The 10,136-nt window shown below is 56.8% G+C and overlaps 1 long non-coding RNA gene across 1 annotated transcript; it reads left to right on the top strand.

Moving 5' to 3' along the window:
- The first annotated feature begins 4,668 nt into the window (after nucleotides 1-4,668).
- On the top strand, nucleotides 4,669-7,745 carry LOC135323756 (uncharacterized). Its single transcript, XR_010385278.1, has 4 exons — nucleotides 4,669-4,929; nucleotides 5,785-5,970; nucleotides 6,767-6,856; nucleotides 7,658-7,745. It is a non-coding gene; the product is annotated as an uncharacterized LOC135323756 (long non-coding RNA).
- The last annotated feature ends 2,391 nt before the right edge of the window (nucleotides 7,746-10,136 follow it).

Genomic DNA, 10,136 nt, shown 5'->3' on the forward strand with positions numbered 1-10,136 from the left:
CGGGTCCAGGACTGCCACCTGCCCAGGAGCCCGAGGCCAGGAGCGCTCAGGGATGTGATGAGGTTGTCCCACTGCCCAGCTCCCACAGAGGTGTTTGCTGCAGCCGTGCTGACCAGTGTCCACCAGCTGGGAGACCCTGACAAGCGCCTGCTGGCTCCACCACTGGGGCCTGGCAAGTGGCAGGGGGGTCTCCGCAGCCCTCAGCATTGACCCCCAGCTCCCACACTGCTGGGATGGCTCCATTGCCAGCTGAAAGTGGCTTTGGGAAAGCAGCCCTTACAGCGCTAGGAGACCTCATTCCCACCCAGCAAGCCCAACCCCGAGAATTTGTCTCTGCCGTCATGGTCATCAGTGCTAGGGTAAGTCCAACATATGACCACTCTTCCTCACTGCATCCCCGCTGCCCTCCCCAGCCCTGTCCCCCCATTCCGATCACAGCAGAACCAGTGTTGCCATGGGAACACAGATGCTTCCAAGGGCTCAGTCCCAACAGCAACTCCACCACTGGCCGCAGGGAGACAAGGGCAGGTGTGGAGCAGGGCCGGCCAGTACCAGGGGCCAGCTTGGGAGAGGACGCGGGGGAGCTGGGGTGGTACAGGAGGGCCTGAGTGATGGCTGAGCAGGGATGGCCCAAACCCACTGCAGGCCAGGGCGGGGAGCGGGGTCAGATCACATCTGAGCTTTCTGTTCTCCGGTTTTCACTTTTCTCCCGCCCTGGGAAATGGGCTGCTGATGGGAAAGAGGCTGCTGCGGGCAGGCATAGCAATGCCTGCACTGTGCACCTCCTGCTCCGGGGAGAGAGAAGGGAAAGAGCCCTGGGGCCAGAGCCCACTGGCTTCAAGACCTTCCCTGCAAATGCCTCCTTATCTCTTTCAGGCTCTTGGGATGGACGGCGTGGTTGTCTTTGGCAACCCTCAACCAATGGAGTGGCAGAGCTATGGCTGCACTGGCCAGGTATTTTCCCCAGCTGCCTGGCTGGGGACAGACGGGGGCTTGGTTTTCTGAGAGCAGCCAGAGAGGATCCTGGCAGAGGTGTCAGGGAGGGATCCCAGGCATGGGCGCTGGGGAAAAGCTGCCCAACATGCAGGAGCAGCAAAGCCCTTGGGAGCTTGCTGACTGAGTAGCTCTCCCTGGCCATAAGCTCAGCTTTGCACAAGAAGCCTCTGGCACCGCAAGACTGACAGCAGCGCTTGCAGGAAAGAGTCTGAGAAGTGGGGAAAGGGGCTCTCTACAAGGGGATGCCCCCAACCCATGGCTTTTGTACTGAGACTTGATAGGCCTACACAGTTTGGCCAAGAGGCATCCTCATGGCCCTCAGATGCTTTTGGTTGTTGATCAGTGATCAGCCTCCTCAGGTACTTGAGGACTGGGGGCAAGTGGGACAGCTCCTACAGCTGCAGCGGGGAAGGTGGAGACACCCGCCTGGGGCCAGGGCCCTGACACCTGCCAGGCCCCCTCCCAGCTGCAGGGAAGCAATCGCAGGACCAAGCAAACCCCAGCAAACAACCATCCACACGTCCCTTGCAGCTAGTGACACGGGCAAACTCTTCAGGGTAGTTCCTCGTGGAAACCTTTCCCACAGCCTTCTCCTGCCCTGGAAAACTGACTGCTGGTAGCGGGGTGCCCGCTGTGGGCCGGCAATAGCAATGCCTGCACTGTGCACCACCTGCCCCAGGGAGGAAGAGGGAAAGAGACCCCGGGGCCAGAGCCTGCTGGCTTTATGGCCTTCCTTGTAAATGCCTCCTTCTTTGTTTCAGGCTCTGGGGATAGACGTCCTGGCTGGCTGCAGCCAGCCTGAGCCCATGGAGTGGCAGAGCTATGGCAGCAGTGGCCAGGTACTCCTGCCGCAGCCAGCTGGACAGCCACAGATCGGGGCTTGGCCCTTCCTGTTCCTCCCAAGCATGTCATTTGAGGCAGGCCTGGAAGAATAGGCCAGGAGGCCTCCTCATGACACTGTGATGCCTTTGCCTGTAGATAACCAATCAGCCTCCTGCTGCAATCACTTCCTGGGCAGGAGCACTTGGGAACAAGCTCTCAGCAGTGCTTGCGGGTGTCCCTCATTGCTGTGACCTCCGGGGTGGGCAAAAAGGCCACAAGCACTAGCCACTCTCTTGGAGAGGAGCTGGCTGCTCAGAGGATTCAAGGGCAAGGGGCAGAGCTCCCATGGCTGGAGAGCTGAAGGTGCTGAAACGTGCCTGGGACAAGGGCCCTGCCACCTCCCAGCCCCTCTCCCAGCTGCAGGGAAGCAACTGAAGCAACTCATCGGCTGCCACACAGGACCCGGCTGTGGGCCAACAATAGCCGCGCCTGTGCTGTGCACCACTTGCCCTGGGCGGGGAGAGGAAAAGAGGCCCCGGGGCCAGAGGCCACTGGCTTTGTGGCTCTCTCTGCAAATCTCATCTTTTCTCTTTCAGGCTCTGGGGACCGATGGCCTGGCTGGCTGCAGCCAGCCTGAACCCATGGAGTGGCAGAGCTATGACTGCACTGGCCAGGTATTCCCCCTAGCTGGCTGGCCAGGGGCAGATGGGGGCTTCCCCCTTCCCAGTCCCATTGCTCCTGGGGCAGTTTCCATGAGCAGCCAGAGGGAATCCTGGCAGAGGTGTCAGGGAGGTCTCCCAGGCAGGGGGCAAAGCTGCCCAACGCGTAGGAGTGGCGAAGCCCTTGGTAGTTGGCTAGCTGAGTACCTCTCCCTGGCCATTGGCTCAGGTTTCCACGAGAAGCCTCTGGCACTGTGGAAGCAGGCTTCCAGCAGCTCTTGCAGGAAAGAGTCTGGGAAGCAGGGAAAGAAGCGCTGTTAAATGGGGCGCCCCCAAGCCAATCCTTTTCACTGCAAATGCTTTCTTTCCTGTTGCAGGCCACAATGTCCTTCACGCTGGCTGCTGCAAGGAAGTGCTGGCCTTCCCAAGGCATCCATCCATAGCTGTTTCTTCAGTTATGCAGTTACAGTTGTTTTTGTGAAGACCATGTATTTTTTTAAATATAGTTTTATGTGTAGTTCTTTAAGTGTTGTATGTTGTTTTGAAGTGAGCTCACAGTCCGTATGTTTTTTTGTGACTGAAATACGTCCCTTGAGCTTTGCTAAATAGCCCCATCATTTAAACCATCCTTTCAGATACCACGTGCCAGTTAGGTCCAGACACAAGGTATCTGTAGAACTTCACACTCATTTCCTAGGGCTGCGGTCTGGCTTTCCCATCCCTTGCCGGATCCGGGTTTCTCCCTCTCCTTCCTCCCGACTGCTGGTGGGTCTCGCTGGCTCTCCAGCCCGCGCCTCATTCCTGAGCCACCTCTGATTTCCTCTCCCAAAGAGCTTGAGGAAGGGACGAGCTCACAACTGCAGCCAAACGCTGGGCGAGGGGAGCTGGGGGTTGCGAAGAGGCAGCCCCTGTCCTGAGAGCTGTTGGCGGAAGGCAGGTTCGGGGAAGGGCGAGAAGATGAGGAGCTGCTAGCCAGGTCTGAGTTTCCCCCCGTGAACTACCCTCCCCAGGGCCAGGGGGAACCTTCCATCTCTCCAAGGGGCCAGGCAGGAGAAATGTCTCTGCAAGACCATCACAGCTGCACAGGCTGCAATGAGCTGGGCAGGTCTGAAGTGCCTTTCTGCCTCCTCCTCACGCCGGGCAGGGGCACGGGCACAGGCTGCAGCCTATGGGGCTTGCTTTGGGGAGCTCTCAGGACAGGGCAGTATGTCACCTCCCCAGGGCTGCAAGCCCTGACTGTGGGAGTCTGGCAGGATCCCGGACAGATGCAACCCAGACATGCTCCCCCCGCCCCATCTGCCCAGAGCCCTCTGCCTCCTGGGTCAGCGTGGGGAGCAGATGGCAGGTGGACGGAGGGGCCCAGCGTGCCAGCAGGTGGAGGGACCCTGCCAGCTCCCGCAGCACAGCCTGCTGCTGAGGCCACATCACAGCCAGCCAGCTCTGGGATGAGAAACGTCCCTGCTCCTTCCCGGGACACAGAGACGGACACGCAGCACAAGAGGCTCCCCGGGCCGGTAAGCCCTGAACCAGAGGGGAGCGGGAGGGGGATCCTTGGCCCTCCCTTTCCTGGCCCGTGTCTCTCCCCACCTCCACCCAATCCCAACCTGCCCCCCACACCCAGTAAATACCCTGCCCCCAATTACTTTTTCCACACTGGCCCCAGCTCTGCTACATCCATACCCAAACCGGGTATTTCCGATACAGTTCCCTAGGCAGCCTCAGCCGCCTAGGGGATTTCTCCCATGTCCTCTTTGAGTTTTTCACAGACTTTGGCACCACTTGGAGACATTCCTGGTGGATTCACCTCCTTGCGCAGGAGGCAGTGGGATGCGGGCAGCGCCCCAAAACGCCCAGGCTGGCTCCCCTGCCTGCTGTGGAGCCAAACCTGGCCGGTCCCCTGAGGCCTGCGTGTCCTTGCAGCCCCTCCACTGTCACAGGGCCTCCCCTAGGCACGCGAAGCACTGCGAAAGGGCCCTTGCCCTGCACGGCCTCGCCCACACTGCTCCATGCCGCCGGTGGCCCCGCAGTGCGGGGAAGGGAGTGCTCCCCCCGCCCGGCCACCAGCCGGGCCCCGCCGCCGCGCGCCGGGACTGCAGCTCCCAGCATGCCGCCGGGCCCCGCGCATGCTCCCCACCGCCGCGGCGCGGCGGGACTACAGCTCCCAGCATGCCGCGGGGCCCCGCGCATGCTCCCCACCGCCGCGGCGCTTGGCCTGGCAGCGGCCGGGCGGTGGCGCAGGAAAGCGGCAAGGCAGCACTGCACAATTGTTCTGGTGGCACTGCTGGCTGGGAGACCGGCTGGGGCCGCCAGAGCTGGGTGCTGCTGGAGCGAGAGGTGCCAGCGGAGGGTCGCAGCTCCAGGAGGACTCTCGAAAGGAGCCATGGAGTACTATCTTGCTGCTGGCGCCCGAAATATAGATGGAGTGCTGAGCGCAAAGGAGAATAGGGGTGAGGTGCGTAGCGGGCAGATGGAGAGGGCTTAGCTTGGGAGGTGGCAGCCGTGCGGGCCTTCTCTGGGGCATCCAGTGTGTGTGGAGGAAACCAAGAGTGAGAGAAATAGGGTGAGGCCAGTGGAGGCGCTCAGGGAGTCCTGTCTGCCTGCCCATCCTGGATTCCAGCTCAGCAGGCAGGAGGGGTGGTGTGAAAGGACGTCAGGTTTGGTTTACAGGGTTTGGAGTTGCAGGGAAGGAGGTGACGTAGCAGAGAGCTGCTTTTGAATAGGCTGCTCTTTGCGCTCTCCCTGTTTGGAGTGTTCAAAGAGCATTTCTGGTAAGTGCTGCTGTTATGGAAAATTAGGCTCGCCAGTCACCGTAACAGGGTCCAACCCTAGGTTCCCGCTCAGGCAGAAGTTTGAAGCCAAATCAGAGTGAAATAAATTTTAATGGCACACATGCAGTAATTACATCTCGAGCTGGGTGCCTCTGAAGAGGGACCCCATTTGAACAAATCCCTGGGTAATTATACCCTTCCAGTCTAGTATCCACCCCATAGTTCTGAACCAATCATGGTATTAGAGTTCAGGGTCTTCCAGCTCCTGGCTGGTCCTTTCCGTAGTTTCCAGGTGTGTTCTTTACTTCTTATCTCGCTTCTGCATAGTTGTTGGTGGCTCTTTTACTCCCTTATCTTGTCCCTTGGAACCAGTCTTTGTGGTTACTTACTTCTGCGTAGCTGTCTGGCTCTTCTACTTCCTTATCTTGTCCTCCGGAATCAGTCTTGTGGTTCCTTTATTTCTTTCTTCTGTGTCCTAGGTTCAGATCCCTCTCCCTGCTGATGCTCATTCATGCTAAATTGCTTTTCTCTCTCTACAGCTGTGCAAGAAGGCTATTGAGATGGTGGCCTGAATGCCCATGAGCGTCTCTGTCTTTCTAGCTTGAGTGCAGAAGACAGCAGGTGTAGTAAGATGTACTGAGCTGCTGGACATCCCGCTCGGGGTCAAAATCCCTTTGTTGCCTGGCTCCCACCCTGTCTTTTGCCAGACCGAGCTGGGGGAAAAGGTAAAAGCAGTAGAAAGGGGAAGGAAAAGTCCCTTCTTGTTCATCATCTCCCTGCCCACACACACTGAGAGAGCTAGCAAAGAGATGGGAGATAACCACAAGACTGAAGCTGTAGGCCCTGGGCTTTTCCTCAGCTGAAGAGTCTCTCAAGCAGAGAAATCTTTCCTTTGGGTAAAATAGGGAGCTGAGCTAAGTGCTGAGCCAGGAATTACTCTAAAGCTCAGAGGCCTGAAAAAGCTACCCTATGGGCTGAGGAAGCTCAGAAGTGTCTTTGCGTCTTTCCTGATTCCTTCCTACCCTGCTCATGCTGTGGACGATACATTTAACACTTCACCAGCCATCCGGTTATTTTGCTTTGGGAGATCCACACTGTCACTTGCTGAGCACCGAGTACAACAGTCTGCACGACCTGCAGTCATGGGCCTACTACAAATGCAAAGATAACCTCCAGACACTAAAGAGAGGAGGTTACTTCACCAGCGATGGCAAAGTAGGTTGGACATCAGAGTGTTTTTCTCACTCTGCCCTCAGGCAGACCCGCTCTGGGAATTCCCACACCTGCTCTTCCAAGGCTGTGCCGTGCTCTTTGAGCACTGGCATAGCAGCTGGTGGGTGGCCTGGCAGCAGAGTGAGGAGCACTGCTCCCCCTGGGTGGGTGGGAGCAAAGGCCCCAGCTGCTGGGGAGGGCAGGGTGTGCAGGGGAGCAGCTCTTGCTGGGTTATTGCTGTTTCTGGGAAGGCAAGCCACATAGTTAGCGTGACAAGTCTTGGTGATTTCTCCCCTTGTCTCTCCACAGGTGGTTTGCACTCTGTGGGAGTTCAACGAATACAGGCAGTATCTGATGACACTCAAAACAGAGGCTGACAAAATGTGCCAGCGAGAACAAGTAAGTAAAGTGCAGTGTTCATAGGCCTGCTTCATGGTGCAGAGGGCTGGGGCTTCACTTATTTTATCTCAGCACGGCATGAACTGAAGAAGCAGCGAGGCCTGTGCTGGCAGGCCGGGCGTTCAGCTGTAGAAACGACTACCTGGTCCGAGCTGCGATAGTGCAGGATGCTAGGGATGGGGTGGGGTGGGGACAGGCAGGAAAGTCGTCCCTGAGTGCCCAGAGTGCCGAGGGAAGCCCTTCTCTTCTGCCCCGGGTGTATGGCTGAAGCGGAGCACTGCTCTGGGCCAGCATGAAGCCTCAGCATGCAGCGGTGTGAGAGCATTTCGTGGCAAAGGCGAGCTAAAACCTGGTGTCAACTTTCAGAAGGTGCTTCGATGACTGCTGGCAAAATTAAAGGATGTCCCCGAACCGCCAGAGGGGATGGACATTTCTCACCTCTGAGAGTGGCTGCTGCGGGAGCAAAGAGAGAGTTTGAGAGATGCTGAGAGGGAGATGAGGCACAGGTCAGAGACAGGACAAGCAAGGCTTGCTGTAGGAGCGGGCCTGTGGCCTGTCAGCGAGGTGCTGGCTGGAGCCTTGTCTTCCAGGAAACACCACCAGATTCCTGCGTGACCAGATGCTAATTGTGCCTACAGTGGCGCAGTCTGTGTTTGGAGCCTGGCAAAGCCAGCTGGAAGCTGTTTGGGGCACTTGAGCCAAGAACTCTGGAGCAGGATGATGGCAGTGGCTAAGCAGAAAAAGCTCTGGGCAAGACAGCTCCAGGTGCTCTGTTTCAGCCATCTTTATTTGTCTTTAAAGGTTTCTTGCCATGACTGTGCAGAGGATGGAGAAGCTTGAGGCCCTTAAAGAAGAGAAACGCCTCCTCCAGCAGGCTGAGCGAGACCAGGTGTGCCGGGTACTCTTCGTGGGCTCTTGTGCTCACGGACTCCCATGCTTAGCATAAATCCATTAGCTGCACTAAGTATTCCCAGGGTCCCTGTTGCTGCTTTCTCGTGTGGTGAGCAGCCAAACATGGAGCATCCCTGAAGGCGATAGTGCCAGTGCTTAGCCATTCATGGGTTACCTTCCTGCTGCAGGAGATCAAAGATTAGCTTAGAGGAGAGCCTGCTGTTGCCCGATTCTCATTAGCGGAACACATTCAATGCTGCCTGGCTCCATCAGGTGGAATGGCCTCTCAGAAAGCACGACAACAGCTGGGTGCTCCAGGAACAAGGATTTTTTTTTTTCTTGGTCTCACAACTAGCATTCTTCACATCAGTACTGGGAGAGGTGCAAACGAGCCTGCAATAAGAGGCAGAGGTGTCGTGAGAGCAGGCAGCACCCATGATGGGAGAGGAGTCCAGAGCAAAGTGTCCAGCACAATAACACAACCTCCTCCATCTCCTCTATCCATTTTGTTTGCCATTCACTCATCAGTTCCTCCTGGTTTCTGATACAGAAGTCTTTACGTGAAGAGCTGCATAGTGAAATCCGGACTACGCTGATAGGGACTACAAGGACAGAAGCCCAGGAGCTGGAAGAGGTGTCTGAGAGCATGCTGGAGGAAGTGCTGGAGAGGGTGAAAGAGCTGGATTGGTTGGTCCATGTTTTAAGGAGGGCTCCACTGGCAATCAGTGGAAGGTTGCTTGCTAGTGCTAGAAGGGCAGAGCCTTCTGAGACGACATCTCCAGATCTCCAGGAGGAAATTGGACTGGTGGCTAGAGAGATTGTAGCAACCGTTACTGATGCCTTAGGGAAGCATTTGGTATGCAGTGCATCAGATGCCTGTGAGCCCAGGCTGTCGGCCGGGCAGAGGGAGCCGTACGTAGCCGCACGAGCCAGGTGAGCTGGCAAACTGGAAGAAAGCAGGCTGAGGGCAGCTGAATTACCAGGCTATAACAGCAACTTCTCTGGCGTCTCTTGACAAAATCGCCAAAGATGCTGTTGAGAGGGTTGGATCCACCTTGGAATCGTTTGTAGCTTTGCAATTTGAACATCACTTGCACTGTCAATGTGCTGAAATCCTGAAGCTGCCCCTTGAGACTATTTCTAAGAGACAACTGCAGGCATGCCGGACACCTTTCTCAACCCGAGCGATGAAGGAAGTAGAAGCATCATGTAGAGCATCCAAACACTGGACAGCAGAAGCCACAAGGTTGCCCGTGTTGCAACCATTCCACAATGTTGCTGCCGTATCACGAGAGAGTAGCACGCTTGCAAGGCGTAGCATCCAAAATGCAATGTCCCAAGTTCAGCAAGTCCATTCAGAAGGAAATGTGTATGCTGCAATTGTTGTCCATGATGCTCTGGAAACCCTGAAGCAGCAGCAGCAGAAGTTAGAAAAAGACATGAATGCAAAGGCAAGATCCTTCAAGGACACTTCAGAAGAAAGCACCATGGAGAGTGGGCTAGTGGAGTTGCTGTTAGATCAATGCGGTCAACCTCTGACTGCTGTTGCTTCAGGAGTGAATTGTGGGAGGCAGGTCGCAAAGCAGCCCAGCCCAAGAGATGGGGATGAGAGCTATCCGAGACTGGGCTTCCTAAGGCCAAGAGGAAAGAGAATTCCTGCTAGAAAATTAGAGAGGAGTGAGCCAAGAATGAAGCTCCCACCTGTCTGCATCCCTGGAATGGTCATGCCTTCAGAGGCAGAAGCACACTTTGAAGAGGACCTGCCATGTAATCTCCTCCTGTCTGTTCTCCGAGGCTCTGAGCAAGATGCTCAGGGCCCACCAGAAGGCATTCAGAAGCCTCTGTGTTACCCCTCAGCACTCACATCGAGACCTTACACTCCTGTGTTGGAACCCCTACCTGAACCAAGGCCAGGAAGCCTGTGAGACACCTTCCTGTCCGTGGGCCAACAGTTTTCCAGAAAGCCAAGCCCTCCGTTGGCTCCAAAGCTCCCTTCCTGTAGAGGATCCTGGAAGAGACGCATGCGTGTGAAGCTTGTGCCGTGCAAGCTGGAGCAACGGGCGTCAGGAGCGAGGGCATTAGCTGGGAGGCTGATGCTGAGAAGTCACAGTCAGCAGGAGAAGTGAGGGAGATGCTCGGACTCTTGAACAGTCAGTGGGGAAAAGAACATGCAGGGAGCACATCGCAGAGGACTGTGCTGCACACCACTCCTGCTGCCTTTCCCAGGCAGAACTCTCGGCACCCTGTGCTGCTCATGCCCCTGTCGCTCCCTGGCTCCCTCTCAGCCACTGGGGCTGCTACCGGTACCAACTTGCATGTCAGCGGAGAACACGCCTCACTGTGTGGCACAGCCCCTCTGGCTGCCTGCCCAAGGGTCTTCCAACAGAGC

This window comes from Dromaius novaehollandiae, chromosome 27 (genome assembly GCF_036370855.1).
Source record: "Dromaius novaehollandiae isolate bDroNov1 chromosome 27, bDroNov1.hap1, whole genome shotgun sequence".
Classification (NCBI taxonomy): Eukaryota; Metazoa; Chordata; class Aves; order Casuariiformes; family Dromaiidae; genus Dromaius; species Dromaius novaehollandiae.